Source organism: Rhipicephalus microplus, chromosome X, assembly GCF_043290135.1.
Source record: "Rhipicephalus microplus isolate Deutch F79 chromosome X, USDA_Rmic, whole genome shotgun sequence".
Lineage (NCBI taxonomy): Eukaryota > Metazoa > Arthropoda > Arachnida > Ixodida > Ixodidae > Rhipicephalus > Rhipicephalus microplus.
In genome coordinates, this window is record NC_134710.1 from 170589451 (window position 1) to 170614263 (window position 24813).

Here is a 24813-nt window from a genome sequence, read left to right on the forward strand (position 1 = left end):
GGCAACGACAACGAGGATGGTGAGGCCACCAAATACTGTTAGAGTTTCCTTGTTGAGGTGCTCGAGCGGCAAGGAGAGGGAGTCTAAAAGTTAAACTTCGGCGCTTTGAGGTGTGGACAGAGATGTCGTTACATCTCCGAACTTTTCGGACAGCGACATTGTTGCCGCCGTCGCACCTCGCCCCGATTCAAAGGAAAGTGAGGAGGACAGCGATGTCGAAGTGGACAATGTCGAAGTGCCCCTCATTATCTGAAGGTGCGCTTGCTGTAACTGTGATGAGAGCCTTCGCCGAGAAGTGCGGCCTAATGAACTGGCTGACTCACGACTTCATTGACTTCGGACTCGCGACTTCATTGACTTCGGAGATGCCGTCGTCACGGCAAGGGCACCTCGGCAGCAAGAGAAGATCACGGATTTTTTTGCTGCCTGTCCCTAAATAAAGCTTGCGTGCCTGTGTGTGTGTGTGTGCACACGTGTTTGTGAGGATCATGGCGTTCTTTTCTGAGCAGTAAGTAGCCGCTAAACTAGCACTGACGGTTAATTTGTGCATCGCTTAGTGTGTACCAAAATGTCATTCCCGGCCAACTACGTATTAACGAGGTTTGACTGTATTTTCATTTCTTCAGGCACAGGACTAAGATTGTTAGAAGTAGACATTGTGCCAGCTTGTATTGTAATTGTTGTAATCTCCTACTTTATTTTTATTTAGATGTTAGAGGTCCTTGAATTCACATTTATATATAACGTGTGCTAAGAATATTTGGTACGAAATGAACCAGTGTGTGAAGTTGCTGTAGCTTCATTGGTAAATGTATAGAAGTCTTACACACAATGTGCTTTCTTCTTCCATTATTGATAAAATTAGTGCAACTTTTTGTTCCACTTATGTCAGAATGTGCAAGGACTGTAGTGGTTGCCTTAGTTTATCTTTGTCCGATGCTACTTTTAGAGATTCCTTCTAACTTTACTCTAAAAGAAGCTGGTGCAAGTGTTAGTATAGTTAGTCTTCATAATTCACTATTTTAATTCAGTTTTAGTTAATTCATAGAAATTGTATATTGTTGTTTGGCCTGTTTTGTACTCAAGGTATTTTAAAGTGACTTAATTATATTTTTTGCTTGTCTGTGCCTGAAATAATCTACAGTCTTTGTTGCTTCTAGCAAAGCATTTGTATTTATATATCACTAATAGTCACAAATAAAGCTGATCGCCTGCCTACAAAGCAGCCAAACTATCCAAACCACATGGATCAACAATCACGTGTTGGCTACATCTGGCAATGAATTTCTGTGACAGCACAGCCAAAGCTACGTGGGCGAAGCTTCTGCACATGTGTTGCTATTCCATGTAGTCAGCTTACGCGTGATCCCAGTTTTGGTTCCCCAAGTGCATCCAACATGCACTTTTTTGTGTGAACATGCTAGGTTTATGATGTTATTTTGCCAATGGTGTTATAAAAGAAGTGGTTATCTAGCTTTATTCGAAAGCTATGACGAGCTTTGACACACCTGTTGCACCCGTTGTGATGCAGACACCTGTTGCACACATGATGCACACACCTGTTGTGATGCAGCAGTGAAGGACTGTAGTACAGTGGAACCCAGATTTTATGACTTTCCGGGTGTCGTACAATTGAAGAACTAAGAATGTAGGCAGTGACACTCGTCCTTGCTCAAAAAATGGGTACAGACTACCTGAGTAAGACCACTACACAACCTTGTGCTTCTCCAAAAAAGTTGGATTGAATTATTCTTGCCAACGGCAGCATTACTTAGCTGAAGCAGGTGCAAGCGAACCTTTGTTCTAAACATTAAAAACTCGAATCTAATGCGCACCTTCTTTCCGATAAATATAGCCCGAAAATTGCGTGGATGTAAAAATGAAATCAAAACTGTGTTGCCGACAGCCTCCCGTCAGAAGAGTTCGACATAGTGTCAACGCCATCATTTAATTGCGACGGACCACGAGTTCACGAGGTTGCATATGCCTTCGTGCCTGACTGAGCTGTCTACAGTGTACTGAAAAATTTTGAATACAGGTCGAACCTTCCAACTTTGAATCTCCAGGAAAGAAATTTTTAAAAATCGCTAAGTATCGCGTCGCACCCTTATCTTGATAAAATAAAGCGACACCACCAGCTGCACTGTGGTGTCGCTTGTTTTTATTTCGACACTAATCTTATGTAGTTAAACACCTGAAGGCCACAAAGTGCTGTCACTCAGACTCGTTCAAACTTGAGCCCAATGACATCTGTTCCTCACTAGTTATGTTCCAGTGTGCATCATCCTCCATTCCATCCAATGCGTTGCTGTTGCGGCATTTGCGGAAAGACTTGTGCATTATCTCTTCCGGGAAATATTTACAAGTTGACAACACCCAGCCACAAAAGGTCGTGAGTGGGGGACATCGTTGGCGGCCAGCGGGGGTCTAAGGATTGTTGCCCAGCATCCACTCACAGCTTTCTTTTTAAAGACGATAGTCTTTCTTGGGGATCTTTGACGCATAAAATTTTGGCCTGCCTGCCTGCCTGCCTGCCGCCTGCCTGCCTGCCTGCCTGCCTGCCTGCCTGCCTGCCTGCCTGCCTGCCTGCCTGTCTGTCTGTCTGCCTGCCTGCCTGCCTGCCTGCCTGCCTGCCTGCCTGCCTGCCTGCCTGCCTGCCTGTCTGTCTGCCTGTCTGTCTGTACATTTGTCTTTTCGTCCACTCTTAACAGCATCGGGTACTTGAAATAGCCCACCCCATCCACAGCGCCTACCAATGTTGCTCAGGATTCAGCATTCATACTTGTGCAACTGTCGGTTAAAAAGTGATTATTGCACATGTCTGGGGCACCACAACAGCACGTATATATTCTGCATGTGTGTCTTTTACTAGAAAAGGCATACGTAGGTAATTTTAAGGGCCGTAGCGCTTATCACGCTGCGCTAACCATGCAACGCTTGCACGAACAGGCGAGTGTTTCCAACGCTTTGCTAAAACGAGACAGTGGTGGCACCTACCTGTCGCCTTGTGTTCTACACCCAATCGCCTCTGAGGCACGCGCGCACAGCCATCTCAGAGTCACGCGCTTTGTTTTTGAAAAAACTGCCAGATGACACACGTGTCTAACGTGTGACGTGACTTGATGCGTTCGTTCGCCTCCGCTGCACGCTTGAGGCACCTTAATGCAGCGCCTCCAGAATACCATTCACCGATTTTCTTGCGCAGAACATCAAACAAATGTTTTTTTCCTCTCTCTCTTCGCGCACAGCGTTGGAATGAGAAGGGTCTTTACGTGGCAGGGACGGAAAAAGGAGAAACGTGACACAGGCGCGTCGCAGATCGGCCTATGAGAGAAAGCAAACATTCCACAGCAGTCTTTTCTTTCCTTTTCATTTCCTTCGCGCGTAGCGTTGAGGTGTCGCATGTGCCGCTGCGGGATTGGGTGGGGTGCTGACAGCATTTTCGGGGCGCGATATGTTCGAATTACCGTATAATGTGGAATATAGGTCGAGGCGGAATATAGGTCGACCCCCTTACCTTGACCAGCAAAAAAAGAAAAACTCGAAATAGTTCACAGATTCAGTCCTCCGAGCTGTCGGAGCTCTCCTCCGACGACGATTGCCCCGCTGCGGTGGTCTAGTGGCTAAGACACTCGGCGGCTGACCCGCAGGTCGCGGGATCAAATCCCGGCTGCGGCGGCTGCATTTCCGATGGAGGCGGAAATGTTGTAGGCCCGTGTGCTCAGATTTGGGCGCACGTTAAAGAACCCCAGGTGGGCGAAATTTCCGGAGCCCTCCACCACGGCGTCTCTCATAATCAAATGGTGGTTTTGAGACGTTAAACCCCACATATCAATCAATCCGACGACGATTGCTTATCGCTAGCCGCCTCCCATAGCATGTTGTCCTCAGTGCCGTCGAGAGTGTTGCTGATGCAGCACTTCCTAAATACGCGCACCACCATCTCTTCAGGCAGAGACCTCCATGCCTGGGAGACCCAACCAGAAACTGTCGCCACAGGTGGCCTGCGCAGCCGGCCTGTCGGGGTCCGCGGGTTGTCGCCAGCCATCCATTCGGTGTACAGCGCACGCGCACGGTCCTTGAAAGGTTTATTAAGGACGACGTCCAGTGGTTGGAATGTTGACGTCATCCCTCCCGGAATGACAACAAGATCCGTCTTTCTGTCGCGAAGGCTCTCCTTCACCGATGTGGTCAAGTGCCCGCGAAACGCGTCCATTACGAGCATGTTCCGGTGCTGCAGGAGTGCTCCGGGCCGCCGGTTCCACACTGTCCGGATCCACTCGCGCATTAGGGCCTCGTCCATATACCCCTTCTCGTTGACGCGGATGACGACATCCCGCGGGAAGGCCTTCTTTGGCATCGTCTTCCGCTTGAAGATGATGAAAGGGGGGCAACTTTCTGCCGTTGGCCATGCAGGAAAGCATAACGGTGAAGCGCGAATGCTCGCTTCCGGTCGACAAAAGCTTTACCTCTTTTGCCCAGCGTTCGCAAAGAGTCGTGGACGACGGCATGTCGAACCACACTGGCGTTTCGTCGGCGTTGCCGATCTAGCCTAGCATGTAGCCATGCTGCCGCCGGAGGCTGTTCACGTAAAGTTGAAACTCTATCAATTTGTCCTCGTACGCCTCCGGCAGCTTCTGGCATATCGACGTGCGCCGTCGAAGGGCAAATCTGTTGCGTCGCATGAAGCGACGGATCCAATAAATGGATCCTTTGAAGTCTTTCTTTGATAGACCGGCTTCACGGGCGAGCTCGACGGCTTTTGATCGAATGAGCTCCGCATTCATCGGCAGGGATCTGGCACGGTACTCGCGTATGAAATTCGCCACTTTGTCTTCGAGTTCTGGGTGCACAGCTCGGCGACCGCGAAACGATGTCTTCCTCGCGTTACACACCGACAGTTTGGTTTTTTGGTTGCACCAGTATCTGACGCTTTTCTCAGACACTCCAAACTGCTGCTGTGCCGCCATGTTGCCATTCGCCTCCGCAAATTCAATAACTTTTCTTTTAAACGTGGCGGTGAACTGGCGACGCGTCCCTGTATTCATGGCTAGTCGCAGAGTAACCTCGACACTTGCTACGAACACTAAACGAACAAGACAAGAGAAATGGCGTCGGCAGAGAACGCGTCGGCCCAAAGAGGCGATGTCGATGCTGATGCCCAAAAAGCATGTGACACTTCTTGTTGCCAGACGATCACTTGGTTTATACCAAGGGCCGGTATATAGGTCGAGGGGCGACTTTTCATTGACATTTTTTGGAAAAAATCTCGACCTATATTCCGCACTATACGGTAACCGTCGCATGTGCTTGCGCGTTCGAATTACCGGCCGTTTTCGCCCATCGGAATACACATAGCTTTGACGGCACCTCATTGTGAGTTTGAATTAACAGGAAGTTCGAATTGAGCGTGTTCGAATGAATGAGATTCGACTGTAATGGGTGTTTTTCAAAGTCTTCAACAGGTGCCCCCCCCCCCCCCCCTCCAAAAAAAATTCCTCGCTACAGGCCTGTGCGTGGGACCCCTATGTGAATACTACGCTTTCAGTGTCACCACAGCGTTAGTGCATGTGATCTCAGGCACTCCTCTATGGCGGGGCACTAGTTTCTTATTATGCTATGTTTGCGTCTCGTAATGACACTAAAATGGCCCGAATTATTCTATTGATAATTATATGATATGTGGAAGCATTTGCTATTTATTTTTGGGGTTTCCGGACCCAAAAATACTAAATACAGTAAGGAACTCGAACAAAAATTACGCTGTCAGGGGTGTATTAAGGCAGTATACAGTAATCAATGAAGAACAGTACAGTCGAGTGAGGAGAAAAAGAGGCTGGCTTCTGCCTTTGGGGAAGTAGGGGCCGCGTGTACAGGGTCCGTTATAAAAGTAGTGTGACGTGACTATTAATGGCAGAGGGGTAAAACAGGTTGGGCAATGTTGTGGAGAGTCTGCACTTCTAACCCAGATGGTCGCCAGCTTACTACAGGTAGTGTGAGTTGAAATATGTGCTTCCATGTGAAACGTTTGCGATTATTACACAGCACTAGGGAGCATTCACTTCAACATCAATACACAATCACATTTTGCTTGAAGCTTGGAAGGAATGCCACCGAGACACTGTAGATGCTTTGTGATGTTTTCAAATATTGCTGCATTTCAAGGCCATTGTCTATGGAAGTAGCGCAACGCTTTCAAGGAGGTTGCTGACAAACCCCATTCTGGGTGCTCAACGACCAGAAACAATGAAAATATGGATCATATGTCTGCAGTTTTGCGTTTCAATTGTCAAATGAGTATCCAGGAAATTGAGATTGTACTGCAAAGAGAAAATGTCAATCCTGCCTTTCAGTGGAGGTGTTCAAGAGATTGAAACACCGGGTCACCGCGTCAGCCAGGGTGGGCGCAGATCGCAAAAAAAAAAACAAAAAACGCGTCTGCCTGAGTAAACGAAAAAAAAAAAACGCCTGTGCTTAAGCTCGGGTTCGCCACAAGTGGGGACACCGTGGCAAACACTGTTGATATCCGGGGTTTAAAGTCCCAAAAACACCATATGATTATGAGAGACGCCGAAGTGGAGGGCTCCAGAAATTTCCACCACCTGGGGTTCTTTAACGTGCACCCAAATCTGAGCACACAGGCCTACAACATTTCCGCCTCCATCAGAAATGCTAATTCGATCCCGCGACCTGCGGGTCAGCAGCCGAGTACCTTAGCCACTATACCACCTTGGCGGGGCGTGGCAAACACTGTGGATCGGGAGGCTGACATCAAGGACACGATCAAGCTCCACCGTGACAATGCCCTCAGCCACACGTCCTTCATCGGGACAAAGTTTCTGACCCAGAGCAACACTTCAGTAGTCCTTCAATCCTCGTACAGTCCTTACTTGGCTACCTGTGACTTTTGTTTTTGTTTCTCCTACTGAAGGAAAAATTGAAAGGAAAGCACTCATTTTGAAAGGGCAGCACAACGGAACGAGAAAAGAAAGACAGAGAAGAGAAGCAAAGAGCCTCTCTGTCTAGCACAAACCAAGGTACCAGCTAGTGCAAAGCAAAGTACTTCTTGAAAGAAAAACATTGGGAGATTGTGAGAAACAATAAAAAGCATGTTACAATGTTCCTTGGAGACATTCTCGTTAAGAACTTGCAGGGCACCTTCTAAGCGTGGCAGATAAGTCTCTGCTAGTCTATTGATGCAAGGGGAGAATACTTTAAGATTTTCAACCATTTGTGCAGGTCCCATAAAAAAAATAGATTTTTTCCTATAAAATCTGCATTACCTTTACAACAGAACCTGTATTTTGAGCATTGATGTTTGGCTCTCAGCTAGGAGGTACAAACGGCACACGTTGCCCGCAAGCCGCACCAGCAGCTGTCCTTTCAAACCCCACCAGCAACCCCCTCTCCCATTCTTGCTGTGATGCAACATTTGGGAGAAGTTCTAGGTCCTATCAGTCCAGTGGCATAAAGTATTTACTCCCAAATAGCTGTTTTCCTGATGCACTTTGTACTGCTGATGGCAGGCTGCTGCACACTTTTGATGCCTAAATGGGTGTAAATAATTCATGGAGGAAGAAACATTTAGGAGGTGCAACTCTGCTTCTTGAGGTTACCAGATAACATCACGTTGCCAGAGAGCCACTTTATGCTGGCGGTGTCTGGTGTCAGACAAGAGAATTGCGGCCATTTCAGTTTTGAGGGAGCCGGTCGCACACATTGCTCGCATTTCACTGCAGTCACAGAGCGTGGACGCGTAGCGCATTTGGCTGTTTTCTTTTCTTGCTCCACATTTTATCTCGAAGACTTGTGCCTGCTGTTGGCTGCTTCAACAAAACACCTATGTCCCATCTTGGATTAACAAACGTTGGAAGGCATATTGTACGCAGAAGTGCTATTACAGTACTCTAGTAGATGCTCACCTCAGATGTTTCTTAGAAGAGAATCCCCTCCACACGTGTGCACGTACACAAGCACAATAATGTGCCGGCTGAAGCAAATGCCACTGTTGTCTGCTCACAAACGCTGCTAAAGTGAATGCGCACATTGGCACGTGTGCTTGCTCAGCCGTGCACAGCCGCTAGCGTTTCTTTTTCTTCTTTTTCCGGTTGCGACTTTGTGTCGCAAGGCACCGCTAATTGCAATGCCTCCATTGGAGCTTATTATTTTTTTTACTTTATATGATGTTGTCTAGATGCCTGCAGACGTTCATTTAATGGAGCTTCACCTTGTAAATATTTCTTTTTCAGTGGCATAATTAAAAATTCAATGGTTTTAAAATTTTCATTTGTAGTTTGTATGAATGTGCAAAAGCAAATTTGTGCCTAGCTTTGTTGGGTAGGATTTGAATTACCTAAGAGGTTGTCTTATTTTTTATTTTTTACAGGATATCTGTCACACCACATCACTCCTGAGAACTTTCAGTTCACATGTTGGTGAGCAAGACGGCTGCAGAGTTCTCTCGCAGACCCTCATGCTTAGACATGAAAACAACTGAAGCGGAAAAACAGCTTTGAGAGATGATGGACATCTGCTTCTAAAAGGACTTGGCAAAGAGGAAGGGAATTGATAAAGAAAAAGCCATGAGAACTGCAACACAAGTCAGCAGAGGAGCCAAGTGCCATTTTTCCATTCCCTAATTTCACATTCTATGCTCCTCATTCCCTTCCTCTTCCAGAACATCCAAGTAACCTTGCAGCTTTGTAGGTGCAACCAACATCTTAGTCATTGTGTTCTTCACCACTCTACAAAATGCGGCGTTGCACTGGGCAGTCCGACTTTGTTGAAAGAGTTGCACTACGCAACAGTGGCTCCACTTTTTGAGTCACTCTAACTATATGCCTTTTTTTGTTATGGAATTTGTTTACCTATGTTATGAATGCTGTATGAAAAATGAAATATGATCCACCTTTTTTTTTTTGATCAGTTTTGCCCTTGTGTTTCGCTCATCAGGTCATTCTATCGTGCTTGTCACTCAAGAGTTCCGATTTTGTGATGCTGTGCTGGTTTTTTTTCTTCCTCTTACTTTACGAGAGGTCAGCAGTTGGAGAACAGGCCACGGTGCTCTGGGTGTGCTTAGCCATTCCATCCACAGGACAAATGGGGGACAGAAATGACTGAATAGTTTCTAGGTTCCTTGTGTCCACCCCGGATTTTTTTCCCCCTTTCTTTCTTTTGCTTACTGGAATTGTGACGTGTAGGACACCAGTGCTTATGGATCTATAAAGAATGTGTACCCATGAGCACTTGCCATTGCAGAATGTTTTAGAAAGAGATGTCTATGGAGCTGGAGCTAGCAACAAAAGTTTGCCAGCATTGCCTTTTGCTGAAGGCTGCTGTTTTGGTATGCAGTGCTTCATGTAGTGAATGTTTAAGGCAGGAAACAGCAGTGGTGAACACAGTCTTTGCAAGCTTTTATTTTAGGGATTATAATGTAAATAGCCCTCATTTATTGCTTTTTTTCCTTTATCATTATTTTTTTAGTGTAGTTCAGCGTTATGATCTGTCCAGAGAGAATTTATACACAGCTATACATATATATATATATACATATATAAATATTGGTGAGCGCTAAGGTATAAGAGAAGGAAGGTTGAGAGGAACGTGAAAAGTGGTGCATCAAAAGGTGTTGTAGATGAACCCGCTGTAGCCAAGTGTTCCATACTGGAAAAAGATAAGTGCCGTTATTCAATATTTCAGAGCCGTGCAATGGTATCTGGGGTTCTCTGTAAATGTGCAGTTTGGTTCCTCTGTTTAGAGCAAATAACTGTGTGCAAGATATTTCAGTGTTTCTAGTTGCTCTGTAGGAGTCTAGGCATTACACAATTTTTGTAAAAAGGAAATTGGTCTTGTATACACATGTTGGGTTTCTTTGATGCGACACATTTTCTGCTTGCTATAATGGAAAGAACGTGTTTTTTTTTTAAGTTGGACTGTGTGAGGGTTTATGGAATGGTTGTTGTTTAGGAATGCTTGTTTAACTTAAAAAAATAATAAAATAATGATCATTTTTAAATGTTGGTGTAGTAAGGCTTTGTGTGCTTTTTTTCATCACCTTACTCAACGACCCAAAAGTCAAAAAGAAATCACAGGTTTTTTTTGTTATGATTACAACCCTCAAGTCTCATTCGTGTGTATGCTTATCCATAAGCTTATAGTGAAAGCATGATAAAATTTGAAAATTTTGTTAAGCAGCCTGCAATAGACAAGGTTCATGCATTGTAAAGCCAGTACAGCAAAAAATTAAGCTCAATGCACTGAGTAAATTTGCTGTCCTTCTGAAATAACTTTCTGGTCATGAAATAGTATTTTAGTTGTTTATATTCATGGTGTGTGTGCTATAATTTCAGTTTTGCAGAATGGCTGTCATTACAGAGCTTGGGTATATGACCTACTTAAAGCACTGTTCATATAGTGTAATGATTGAATGTTGCACGAGATGTGAAAAAAAATTCAAGCACATAGTGCCTTTCATGGAAATAGCACTCCGCATCGACAGCAGTTTCCTAGCCCAATAAAAAAATTGGGGGTGCCTAAAGCTTTGCCTTTAGAAGTTGAACATGATAGTGACATCCAGTTCCTAGTATGAATTTCAAACACTTAGTGCATGAAACCTTTTCGAATTTGCTATGCACCCATTATACGTGACCTTAAGGGAATAGGTGCAGTAACTTCTGTGCCTTTTGTAGTGGGGTACCGGCTTTCAACCACAGAACCATTATGATAATCTCATATTCTGATGTCTGTTGGCAATGGACACTTGTACCACGCATTGTTACTGCCATATTTAATGTTGCATTGTGAAGCATCTGTACAGGACGCATGTGTTTGTGAAGCATGAAAGCTACTTTCACTGCATTTCAAAGCAGAGGAAGTTTTTTTCACTGTTTTCAGAAGCAGGTTAGGCTAGATTAAATACGTGATGTGTTGGCGCCGAAGAGCAGTAGCATTTCTACTCTCCTTACTCTGTTCTGAAGTAAGTATTTCAGCCCAAGACTTGTTGCAGGCATTACAAAGCATGAAGCAGTTTGTTTTAGTACCGTGGGTGTGCACGCAGGTCGCGGGTTCGAATCTCGGCTGCGGCGGCTGCATTTCCGATGGAGGCGGAAATGCTGTAGGCCTGTGTGCTCAGATTTGGGTGCACATTAAAGAACCCCAGGTGGCCGAAATTTCTGAAGCCCTCCACTAACGGCGTCTCTCATAATCATAGGGTGGTTTTGGGATGTTAAGCCCCACATATCAATCAATCGGTACCGTGGGTGTACATTGTGAGTACACTGTTTCGGTGCTAAGCACTTGCTGCCTTGTGCTGATGGTTTAGCTATAATGCCGATTCCGGATGGCAGCAAGCAGAATAACACAGGGGGAGTAGATGAAGGGCAGAAAAGCAATAGTAGAAAAAGTCTCCAATCATTGGCATGCTCCATATGTGCTTATAATGCTTGACTTGTATATTTCTGTGCCGAATTCTAATATATCTAAATGAATTGGATGTACTGGCCTAGTGTACAAACACTACATTACTTACTATACATGCCACTTGGGATGGTCATGCCTGCAGCCATTAAGGGACACTTAAATGAAACAACGACTTAGATTGATAAAACTGCGTATGTCAAGTTTCATTATTAAGTTCATTATTAAAGGAGAAATTCAACTATAATTTTCAATTTTGAATTTTTCATTGGAATATTCTCTCCTGACTTCACAAATTTCAAAATGTATTGCAGTAAAACAGATAGCTGGGCGAGTTATGTATCCATTTAACTTCTTTAGTGCGCACAAAAAATAGAAATGCTGATTTCTAATGGAAGAGTCGGAGCAGCCGATGAACTCTGCGGGCGAGCACTCGACTATGGCATTGAGCAACGTCTCCAAATCCGCGATTGGAACACAATTCGTGCTGCCGGAGCAAGCATGGAGCAAAGATAACGTGAATGTATGCATGGGGCAGTGGCGGATGGATCCAGAGTGGTGGGCTTGTAGGGGATATTGCCTCCCTCCCAGGGGTGGGGACACTGCCTGTGTCCGTCCCCCCCTTCTAGAGTGCTTGTCCACCTCGTATAAGGACCAATTAGAACAAATGAGTTGTACCACTGTGATCAGACATTAACAGTATTTATGCTATAATAGAGTTAATAGAGGTACCAAAACAATAGGGTTAATAGAGCTACTAAAAACAAAAATCGCAAAGCATATACACGGAGTGAATGATGAGTGGGGCGAAGCGGCCGTTGGTCCGTCCGTTCGTGGATATGCTTGGCTAGATGCGCCGCCGGAAGGACGCGGGATTGGCCCAGACCATAAGGAACTTTGCTTCTAAAAGGCAAGACCCCGCCTCACTGTAGTGTTAAAGGGGCGCTACAACACTTTGAGATGCGAAGTGGCTCTTTGACTAGCCTGTGTGACGCTGTCCCTCCGTCCGCACCGCTCCCCCTCACCGCAGGTGTTGGAGCGGTGCCAAGTAGCTCACGCCTGCCTAGCAGTGCGCGCTGACGTCTCCCTCGCCTGCCGCGCGCTCGCCATGTGTCAGCTCTTTCACTTAGCCCTCTCCACCGCTCGCAACGGTTGAGCCCACTCCTCACGTGGGCATCATTTCACCCGAGCCACCTCTCTCCATCTGTCGAGCCTGCGGGTGCGCGTGCCTCGAGAATCTCGCGGCGCCGGCGATAGACAGTTATAGTTTGCCGTTAGCGTGATAGTGGAGGTTAAGGGAATGGCGTTACCGTGCAGCAAACGTTCGTTGTGGACACCGTCTTATAGTTTAGCGGGATAGCGTTTACGTGGTTGAAGGAGGAGGAGGAATAAACTTTATTATTCAGAAAGGGGAGGAGAAATGGGGGAAACAAAGTTTGGCGGGGGCTAGGTTGGGGCCCAAGGGGCCGCAACACTAGCAGACCAGTCCACCAGCTTGGCCTGTATATGCAAATTTGGAGTCCTTAAGGACCTCTCCCAGGCTTTCGGTCTGCAGGAGCTCTTCGGGTGGAGGGTTGTTGGGGCAACCCCATAATATGTGGTCTTGGTCTGCCTGTGCTAGGCCACTGTTGTTACACTTGTGTAGCTTTTCATCTTTCATTGTTGTGGCCAGCCTCCTCTAGCTGAGTATACAATGTGTCTGAGCCCTTCACAGTGTAGTCGCTTGGACCCGGGTTAATGCTTCATCTGGAGGTAAATACAGCCTTCGTTGTTCTCGGTGCCGGCTGAGCCGGTCTTCGTAGCTGAGCGCCAGGTCATTCGGATTTGGTTCCTGGGACCGCACCACTGCCCGGTTTATGTTCCCTCGGGCTGTCTGGTGAGCGGCCTCATTTCCCGGGTTCCCACAGTGGCCTGGAACCCAAATTAGCTTGATTTATTATTGAGGTCGTGCTAATTTTTGCAGTGCTGTTCTATTTGTATATCCTGCAGCATTGCGCGCACTGGTGCACGAGTGGGTTTGTCTTGTGGTATTTTTTGTATTTCGCGGGCATTTGTAATTAGCAGAAAACACCAATACTTAACATATATAAAGTTTAGAACTATCTATTTGGACGTTTTGCGAACCGATCTACAACTTTCTCATTGAACTTTATTATCCATCTTCGTTTCTTAAAGAGTGTAAACATAACTAATTAAGCAATATTAGAGATCACAAAACATGGTCTAACTCCAGGCAATGGTGAGCAACATGCATTTGGTCGCATCGTAATTGCGTGTTCTGGCATATTTTTAAACTCTGGCTAAAGTTCCATGGAACACCCTGTATATTGCCTCAGGACTTCAAGCGCACAAGGGAACATGCCAACGATCTCGAGAATTGTGGTCTTATTAGCTTCCTTGCAGTGTAGTGCAGAATATTCAAGTTAATTTCAAGTTATCGGTAAAACGCTGGACTTTAATCAACACGGAAAACGCTGGACTTTAATCAACACGGAAGAAAAGGTGCTTTGCTGTGGATCATGTTCATATGCCATCAGTGAAGCTACTTTACAATGTGTGGATAAGCACGCATTATGAAAATGCTTGCAATTCGCGAGTTGCGTTTTGATAGCAGCGATAGTTTCAAGGTTTGGGCGAGTGGTCGAGTGTACTGTGGGGTATTTTTTGTTGTTGGGTAGAGCAAGATTTTTAATGTTTTGTTATAGTTAATTGCGAATTGCACTCGTCAAGCGGGAGCAAGTTTTCTTGCTCCAGAGCTGACAATCCGCGTTTCGCTGGTATATTCGGAGGAAGTTCGCATTTTCCACTGGTAGATTCGAAGCAATCCACTCCGCGACGGAGCGTTCCGCGTATTCCGTCTTGCTGAGACGGATTTCGCCGAAACTACGAGAATGCGTTGCCGTCATTTTCGGTACAGTCGGGCAGCTGGGTTGCCCTCAGCCACAGAGGAAGGAAAGGTAGGAGAGGCCCTGGCGTCACTCGTTGTGAAGCCGCGATGAAGCCGGAAGTCGGCCATATTGACTGGGCAAATTCTCCTCTCTTGTTTACATGCGAATGTAAAGCAGAAGGCACGACTCTCTCTCCGGCTCGGAAAACCAGTGGGCTGCGCAGCGCGTGTGTCGTGACAATCCGAAACTAATGGAACGGGGCTCATCACTCTGAGCCAGCGGGACACCTTCAGCGAAATCGCTTCGTCCGAGTAATAACAGGGAGTAACAGCTCGCCGACAACGAAGCAACTACGAGAGAACGCGCGCTGGATGCACTGACAACGGCGAGTGCTTTCACGTCATTAATTCAGCAACTGTACAGACAACACGATCGGTCGTGCGCCTTCTACGGTTGTATTCCGCCACGCGGCCGACGCAGCGTCCTGCCACTGTGTCCGTGTTCCGCGTGAAACTCACCGGCGTCAGCATTCTGCGACCGTGGTGACTTTGAGTACGGTGCTAGTGACAGTTGAACGCGGTTGCTGTTACGTTGAGATTACATGCAATGCTGGTGAAGAGTGTACCAAGCGGAACAGAAAAGATGTTTTAATACGCACATGCAAGTTGTTACTGTACACACACAACACGAAACTACGTGTGTGCACATGGTCCTCATGGCGTCTTGCCGGGCTCAACAGCGTCGTCTGTTGTCTCAAGCAGGAGCACTGCTCAACCGTCACTGACCTGCAAGGCGTTCGTCGTCATTCAGCTTCGTCATGGTGCCCAACGCAATTTCGCTGAACGCTAACTGCTTCATCCGCGTCATCCGCCGCACGACACATGGATATGCACTTGTTCTATGCACTGTTGAAACCCCGTGATGGACAAAGGGATTTGTAAACGTTGCTAAGAGTAATCTAACTGCCAGGAGAACACTGCGTAACCAATAACGCGGCGCAGAGCACAGATATTGTCCGCCACGGCTCAGCATGAGACCTGGGGAGGCACACATTCCACCGCCAGCCGCGGCCGCTCACAGCTAGACCTGCTCCACATGCGCAACACGTAACCATAGCAACGCCGCCATTGTGCCTAGTGAATATTGTGGCGGAAATGACATCATGATGTCATTTCCGCCACAATTTTCACGCCCCGCGCCGGCTGGGCATGCCCTCTCCTACCTTTCCTTCCTCCGTGCCCTCAGCGTTTTTTGAGGTGGTCTAGTAACATTGTTCCTCTTGTTTACGTTCCTAAAATTGGAAAGCGGTAGACCTGCTTTCCGCGAGACTGCGTGGTCGAAATGCGTGCTTTGCTGTGGTGACACAGGTGTCATTGAAACATCGAGAGTAGAAAAGAAAATCGTTTCTGGTACCGGTTTAATGTATGCGTAAAAAACTTCCGGAGAGACCTCACGCGGGGCATTCACGTGTTCCACTCGCAGATCTCGTTTGGCACACTCCGAGCGCTCGCTCCAAGAATTCGGCGGCCACTCCCGATCTCCCAGTGGAATTCCCCATAATATGCCATTGAAAGACATGCAAAAGTGAAGGAGTCAGTACAGGGGTTTTCAAATGATTTATTTGTTGCGCTAATGAGTATACAATATCTTTTGGTGAAACAAAAGTGTGGTTTAATTTGACCTGAGAAAAAGAAAGTTTTGCGTAGAGAAGTGTCGCACACTGCACCAAGGAGATGAAAAACTTGGGAGGGAGTGCACCTTCTCGTGCTCATGACAGGATTCTCACCATGCATCTGTTTCATTTTCTCTAATGCTGTACTGGCTCACGGGAAAAATGTGGTGGCAGATCCGACGTATCCTGGCGGTCATAATTTTGCGGACCACAGGAGCGCGTGTCAAACAGCACCGCGGCGCAGTCCAACGGCTGCCTGCAAAGCTCTAGCGCGGACTGCGCACGCGCTACCGTTTCTTTTTGACGTGTCAGCCTGCTCGTACGCTCTTTTCAACAGCGCGCGCACTGGAACGCCAGAAGTGCAAGGTGTCACTTCTGCTGTAGCGCGGAGACACCGAGCGATGATATTGTGACAAAAAGACGTGATTTGTACTGGCAATGTTCTGGGCGCGCAGCATTCGGTGCTTTAGTGCCAGACGCTATGCAAGACACACAGAACACCGCGAGAAATTCCAGTGTGCATACCGTCCACAAATCAAACCTGTTCAGTACCCTTTAGAAATGTCTATTTCTGAAAAATTCACACTGAATGCATGCTTTCGGTGCCGCGGAACGCCTGGGACTAAGGCGCAGAATGCGGCGCGCACCCAAGCACTGTCGTTACGATATCGTCGCTGGGTGTTTCCGCGGCGACAGCAGAAGGTACACCTTGTGCTTCTTCCGACGTTTTGGTACGTGCGCTGTTGGAGAGGGCGAATGAGCAGGCTGACTCGTAAAAACGGAGTGAGTCCGCGTTGTCGAGCTTAGCAGGCAGCCGTCAGACTGCGCCGCGGGGCTGCTTCACACGCTTTCCCGTGACCCGAAAAGTTTTGACCGCCTCTGTACCTTGAGAGTCAACGTTATGCGAAGCATGCGGAGGGAAGGTGCTGTGTTGTAATTAGTGAAGTGCTACAAAATAACGCTAAATATATGTAAAATTTTGTATGCACAGACTTATGTTGAACAGTCCCATAGGTTTTATACGTAAAACCAATTGTTTACACTTGCGTAACGATGCTGACAACAAAATGAATGTTAGCAACATCACAAGCGGTTAGTTGATATGTAGCGCTTGTGCTCGCGAGGAAGGTAGCCCTGGGCACTGCTACATAGAACAACTTCAGTGGATGGCGCTTAGCTACAATTCATGTTAACTCCACGTGACGGCTATCATAGGAGTACATATACAATGGTTATACAGTTGGATAGTCAGCAGTCACAATTGCCATGTCACCAACATTACGCCGGAATAGTGTCTTTTTCCAAAGCAAAATCGAGAACTTATGTGGCTCTTTAGTAGAATACTTAATTTCTACGCAGAATGCCACGCAGATCGACATATTGTCCATACCCGTGGGCGGGTATGTGGCACATGTTTGGCGGAAAGGTTTTGACGACGTACGCAACGGGATTATAACATATTTGACGTTATGACCAGTGAGTGATATTCGTCAAACCATTTTACCTTCCCATACTAATTTCGGTTCACCTGCAGTTAAAAAGGGGGTGATCACGAGATCACACAGACGTAGGCGGCTAGATAGATAGATGCTAAAAGTGCTTGCAGTATGCACAGAAATGCTTCCCATTAAAAAAAAAAAAAAAAAAACGAGCGTGCGCGTGTAACGTCCGCCAGCCAATTATGTTTCAACCTCCTCCGACGCCGCCCCCTCCTCGTGTTAAAGGGACCCTGCGATGCTTTTTCGTCTGTATTCTGCAGCACTGGAGTTCGTGCAGCGCCGAATACTGAGATAAATGCAAAAGAATGATCGAAATAGTTACGCGGTAACGGAAGTTATTGGCCTTCAAAATTCAAAACCCCAGCAGACGACGAGAAAGAAGCGTATTTCACTCTCCCACTGGCGTCAAAGCCCGTTTCCAGTCACCGCGCTCCTCTTACAGAGACGCACTGGACTACTCGCCTCTTGACGGCTGTTTTCAGTGCTCCTAAAAACAGAAATTATTTTGTAGATAATGACGGTTAAATAGTGCTTGTATAATTTTTAGCGCGCAAGACTATGGTCTACCTGGAACCGTATGAACATAGATGGCTTACACCTATGTCACTCGACGTCACTGCTCGGAGCGAGTAGGCCCTCAGTTCGTGCTGCTACATTGAAAAGCGAGTCGCGTCGTGTGTTGCAAGAGCGGCGAAGCAACACCGTGCACTGCCACGCGAGCAAACGCTCCGCAAATAAAAAAACGTGAACTCGAGTCCGCGAACCCGAGGAAAAGCGCGAAACATGCTTCGCTCTCTTCCTCTCCTAATTGATTTGTGGGGTTTAACGTCCCAAAACCACCATATGATTATGAGAGACGCCGTAGTGGAGGGCTCCGGAAATTTCGACCACCTGGGGTTCTTTAACGTGCGCCCAAATCTGAGCACACGGGCCTACAACATTTCCGCCTTCATCGGAAATGCAGCCGCCGCAGCCGGGAATCGAACCCGCGACCTGCGGGTCAGCAGCCGAGTACCTTAGCCACTAGACCACCGCGGCGGGGCGCTCTCTGATCCTCTCCTAGAATTTCGTGCTGATTTCGTGTGAAACGTCGAGGAGACTGTCCTCGACAGTCTTGAATGTCTACAGTACGTGCATTGCAGACTGCTGAAGCAACTTCGTAAGGTACGTACTAACGCGATTGAAAGGAACGCGAACAGCGGAAAGCGTTGCTTTCGACTCAGTCGGACTGCGGCGTATCTTACTTGTGGCAAGGCAGAATTTGTGCCGTAAGCCGGCCTCAACGTAGCGCTAGGATTTCGCTCCAACTTGCGCTCATGCACCGCATGTGTTTATCATTTGCCAGTCATCCGGTCTCAGGGAACACACACGCTGTGCTGCCAGCCAAAGCAAGATTTTATAAGGCTACTATGACGCCGGCTGAAAGCACAGATTCACCTAGTGACAGTCAAGGGACGTCGCAATTCGACTGTGTTGAAAGACACGCTTTCGTTGCCGTTCACGTCTCTCTGCATTGCGATAGTACTTCGTTACAATTGTACTAAACGTGCGCGGTCCGTGCATCCACGCGTGAACCGTAATATATCCTATCATTGGCATGCGACCTGCGAAAAAGTACGGCAATGATTTGTACGTTGCCACATACTACAGGCATACTGCATTAGACGTCACAATCTGGACTTTTGCAGACACATAGCGCCACCTGTCGACGCAGTTTTGGGTAGTGCAAAGCCAACTCCCCTGCATGGTTGGCTGCGCAACAAGGTGCAAGTAGCGCGTGCAAAACAACGATTGAGCTAAACATTAGGTGTGTTTAGCGCATTGAACACGGGGAAAAAGAGCTGATAATGTTTCTTCGCTAGTCGGATGCGTCGCCGAACTTCCATGAAGTGCTTGCTGGTTCACTCGCCAGAACGACGGCGAAAACAAGAGTAGAGGCAACAGATTCACCACGCTCTACGAAGAAAGACTTCAGTCGATGCCACTGTTGCGTAGTGAATTGCCTCGGAACGGACTTTCCAGTCTTACCGATTTCCGTAGCTGTCGCGGAGCAGAATGGTGACAACGCTGGATACGTGCCGTTGCGAACGTGTTGGGTAAGCGAATCAATCGCCTTCTCCACAGCCGGTCGGTCGCATGAAAGTGCGATAATAGATCCTGTTATTATTTTGAGTGGGCTTGATGGAGAACCGTGATTTATGGAGCTCAACTGATCCTCTGGCCGCGACGTGCGCCGTGCAGACTGGTGACGCCCATGATAAACATCCTACACGCCGCGACCACCTGTAATCTGAAGTGGTCGTCACGTATCGCACAGCATCTCGCACGTCAGCTTTCAAGGCTCGAAGTTCTAGCATGTACTGTATGTCATGCGAGCAAATGGCGAAATGTTGGTTGTGACCACAGTCAGTTTTTTTTTGTTTTTTTGCCGCTGGTCTCCGCGATTGCCGGAGCCATCTCGGAGGCCTTGGTTTTGCCTACCGTTGTACACCAAGAAAGAGGAGACGTATGCCTCCCGATTTGCAGTATATACAAAACGGAAGACCGGTCGTCAACAGAACATTCTACGATGCTTAGTAAAACAGTTCTACGCACAGGCAACGAGAGATATGGAGCGATCATGCAGCTGCAAAGGCGAAAATCGCCGGGACCACCCGTGCCTGATAAAGCGAGCTTCGTACGACTAATCGCAAGATAACTTGCACACGTATGTATGTACTTAATTTTTTCGGCATTATGTGTATGCCAAAATTTTACGCATTTAGGCGTTACAGAACGCACGTCGGAGCTCTCGGCTCAATTTCGATGTCACGTGATGCTCGCTCGGTCTTCAACTGTGAGTAGCAGCACGCCAAAATAACTTGGATATATTTTGCATTCTACCTGCAGTTCGCTTTGATGAGTTTTCTACTTTTCAGAAGCGAGGTTGGATTGATGGAAGAAGCTTGTCAGCTAGGTCCCTAAAGAGGAACTCCGGTGCATTTTCAACCATATTGAGAAAATGCTGTTTTGTAAGCAAGCTGGCGATGTCGTCCGACGCGGATAATCCCGAAAAAGCTAGGGTGGTTCATTTTGCCCAGGGACTCGTCAATTATTTTAATTACGCAAAAAACGACGAGTCGAACCAGAAACCGAAACAGGGAGCGGCTCTGTCGTCCATGGTGGGTGTCCGATGATGTCACAAGAACCCGTCGCCGATGACGTCACGAGATTCGCTACACCGCGCCACGGCTGACCAGGGCGTAGATTTGCCATGAGGCATCAATATCCCAACGACTTGGTTCTTTAGAGATAGTCATTCATTACTAAAGACACACACGTTACTGCAAATATTCCTTTAGTACCACGTTGTGGTGTACTTAGAAAGTTTCGTAAAGATCTCACGCGCATAATTGCTGGTGGTTTAAAGCATGCTACTCTTTACAAAGAATGCAGTCATATGCGAAAGCTTCACCGGAAAAAGCCACGTTTAATTCTACAGATTTTCGAGGGAGGCGAAAATGCTGTAGGCCTGTGTGCTCAGATTTGAGTAAACGTTAAAGAACCCCAGGTATGGGAATTTCCGGAGTCCTTCACTATGGTGTCTCTCATACTCTTATGATGGTGTTGGGACGTTAAACACGACACATCGAATTGAGTAATCTACGTTTTATTTATTCTAGTAATACGCCTTCTCGGAAAGATGTCGCATGCAGAATTTCCATTGTTCCGAGTTTAAGGTAGCCCCCTCGCGAGTCATGGTGGATTTCTTGGTTCGGTGTGAGCACTACGTCTGGCAAGGGCAACCTCTCTGTCCTGGTTGTTTTTGCCTGTAGTGGGTTTGATCTCTGTGCTAGAAACCCATTGAGGACCCAGCCGCGATGCCTGGTATTGATGTTTCAGGCAGCCGCGATGACGTCACGTCGCCGCATCGAACGTCGACGCCATGAAGGCTTCGTGAATCTTTCTGGTGCTGCCGCAGTACAACCTGTGTTCTTCCAGGAAGCTCTGGTAATCTTCCAGAGGCGGCAGATAACAAGGTTGTACAGGGAGGTTGGCCTGAACGGCAGACTACTCATGGTCGCAGTACTCGTTGTCTCCATCCGGCCGTGTATGTGACACTGTCGTCCCGTGGAAAGATCTATTATCCGAAGAAGCAGTCGCTTTCGAGACGCCGCTCGCCCCTCGCGCACGCGCCGATGATGATGACGTTTTGTCAACTCCGTAAGTTGAATATGCGGCGTCTTGTGCCAGAATGTTCCGTTTTTAACAAAGACGTCATTGGAGGATGCGACATCGCTTCGCCTCTTCTTACTTTCGGTTTTCTTCTGGGCAGCGGAGACGACATCCTTGATTGAGTCCGGAGGTCGTCTTGTTCGTCGTCTTCTCGGAAGACTGCCGTGGGAAGGCTTGCGATGGCTCCGAGTTGAAAGCATCCTCGTCGCATGGTCGTTGCGTATTGGTCGGGTAGTAGTGACCATGACTCCTGGCAACGGCCATTTTTCTGTCCGTGTTCTTGGCGGGAGCAGAGGATCCGAAAACAGTGATAGAGATCCGCTGACAGGGCAGTGGCGAGTTGCAATTTCGGTGTTCTTTGGAGTCGCGATGACGTCTCGATGCGGCGTAGAGAGACGCCATGACGGATCCACGAGTCTTTTTTGCACTGCCGTGGTTGCGCCTGTGCAGAGCGCCATGGTTGTACCGGGAGGTTGCCTGGAACGGTAGCCTACACTTGGTCTTCGGAGTTTTTGAGTCCATGTGGTCGTCGTCGAAGCAACTCTGACGACCCGTCAAACGATCGAACATCCGAGTAAGCAGTTGCATTCTTCATCTTCTTCTTGACCTTGGCACATGGCACGCGTTCCACGCCCCACTCGCCACGAGCACATGCACCAATGAAATTGACGTTGCGACATGGTGCATAACTGTTTCACTAGGTTTTGATATTTGTTGCTGGTAACTTTTAAAAAGCTTAGATGTGAAAGAAAGCTCGTGTAGTTTTGGGCTTGGTGATAGTTTTATTCAAGATTTATTATTTTTCTAAGAAATGGCGCAGAAGCAAAACAAAGCCAATGCTGGCGTTACCAAGGTACATGAATATGAAAAAGGTTGAAGAAGAAGAAAATAATACACCTTAAAACAGAAGAAAATAGATCAATAAAGTAACAAGCAATTAAGGTTATCCCAAATCATAAACCTGCAACACAGAAGACAAACAGACACACTATAATAAGAAAAAAATATCGAATTATACCCTCCCCATACCCTCGCTGGAAAAGAAAAACATATTACGAAGCCTTCGATGATGGTGAGGACACAAAAAAATTATGTTCGATGCGCAGCAAATTTCAAGAAGGACTGAATTGTGCGGATTTGAGTGGATATCAAAATGGACATTCACTAACTTCAAAGCAGTGCCGTTAATATTAAGCATACATGTTCCAGGTGATCGACGCTTTCTTGGATGGTCGTGCAACAATATTATTTCCAGAGGGCCCATGACCTGGTTTTTTTAGAGATGAGGCTTCTAAAGATCTAGGGCATTCCATCCCCGTGGCGTAGCCACCACAGCATATGACAGACAGACAGACAGACAGACAGACAGACAGACAGACAGACAGACAGACAGACAGACGGACGGACGGACGGACGGACGGACGGACGGACGGACGGACGGACAGACAGACAGACAGACACTTCGTTTCGTTTTTGCACTGCATAGTTGTGGCTAAAATGTCGTTAGGCAGGCGATGACGACGTTGAATGTGACTTCGAGCGTGGTGTCTGCGATTTTTATTCGAATTGCAAGGGCGGCTACTGCTTCGTGCCCGTGCGGACAAAGCCGGCAGACGAGGGACCCGCTATCGATGACGCAACCGCACAAGGTTGGCCTCGGCTTCTGCCATAGGTCTGCAAACATTGTAGAGATCACTCAGACTTACTCGTGAAAGATATGTTGCGCTTAGGGCTCACTCTGACAAGTGCTAGCCAAAATTTCCCAGAACCCAACTCACCCAGACTCAATCAGTAAAATTTTAACGCCACAGCGTGAATAGCTCGTTTTGAAGATATTTCGGCATCGGTGTTGGCTTCGTTGGTTGTGAACGAAAAATTTCTTGGATGACTGAAAAATTGAGAAAAATAGAAATGACATAAACACTAAAATTTTCTGTGCCCGAGTGAGCATTGAACCAAGACCGTTTGCATGGCGAGCCGGGGTTCCACTACACAGCAGTGTATCTGAATTAAAATAGAGTTAAAAAAATTTCTCTGCCTAAAAATGCAGTGAAAGTAACGGCGATATTCTATAAAGACATACTTATGTATACACGCTTCGTAATGCGACATATAGTATCGGATAGTTCTTGCGTAGTACAAGCGTAGATTGCCATGGGGCATCAATATCCCAACGACTTCGTTCTTTAGAGATAGTCATTCATTACTAAAGACACACACGTTACTGAAAGTATTCCCTTAGTACCACGTAGTGGTGTACTTAGAAAGTTTCGTAAAGATCTCACGCGCATGATTGCTGGTGGTTTAAAGCATGCTACTCTTTACAAAGAATGCAGCCATATGCGAAAGCTTCACCGGAAAAAGCCACGTTTAATTTTACAGATTTTCGAGGGAGGCAAAAATGCTGTAGGCCTGTGTGCTCAGATTTGAGTAAACGTTAAAGAACCCCAGGTATGGGAATTTCCGGAGTCCTTCACTACGGTGTCTCTCATACTCTTATGATGGTGTTGGGACGTTAAACACGACACATCGAATTGAGTAATCTACGTTTTATTTATTCTAGTAATACGCCTTCTCGGAAAGATGTCGCATGCAGAATTTCCATTGTTCCGAGTTTTAGGTAGCCCCCTCGCGAGTCATGGTGGATTTCTTGGTTTGGTGTGAGCACTATGTCTGGCAAGGGCAACCTCTCTGTCCTGGTTGTTTTTGCCTGTAGTGGGTTTGATCTCTGTGCTAGAAACCCATTGAGGACCCAGCCGCGAGGCCTGGTATTGATGTTTCAGGCAGCCGCGATGACGTCACGTCGCCGCATCGAACGTCGACGCCATGAAGGCTTCGTGAATCTTTCTGGTGCTGCCGCAGTACAACCTGTGTTCTTCCAGGAAGCTCTGGTAATCTTCCAGAGGCGGCAGATAACAAGGTTGTACAGGGAGGTTGGCGTGAACGGCAGACTACTCATGGTCGCAGTACTCGTTGTGTCCATCCGGCCGTGTATGTGACACTGTCGTCCCGTGGAAAGATCTATTATCCGAAGAAGCAGTCGCTTTCGAGACGCCGCTCGCCCCTCGCGCACGCGCCGATGATGATGACGTTTTGTCAACTCCGTAAGTTGAATATGCGGCGT

The 24813-nt window shown here is 47.2% G+C and overlaps 1 protein-coding gene across 5 annotated transcripts in view; it reads left to right on the top strand.

The window, feature by feature from the left end:
* The window catches only part of AP-1gamma (adaptor protein complex 1, gamma subunit), a 154125-nt gene extending 144110 nt beyond the window's left edge, over nucleotides 1–10015 (top strand). For all 5 annotated transcript variants that reach the window (XM_075878193.1, XM_075878195.1, XM_037428585.2 and 2 more), the window contains exon 20: nucleotides 8387–10015. The gene's annotated coding sequence lies outside the window, so the exon portion shown is untranslated. The remainder of the gene's footprint in view (nucleotides 1–8386) is intronic.
* The last annotated feature ends 14798 nt before the right edge of the window (nucleotides 10016–24813 follow it).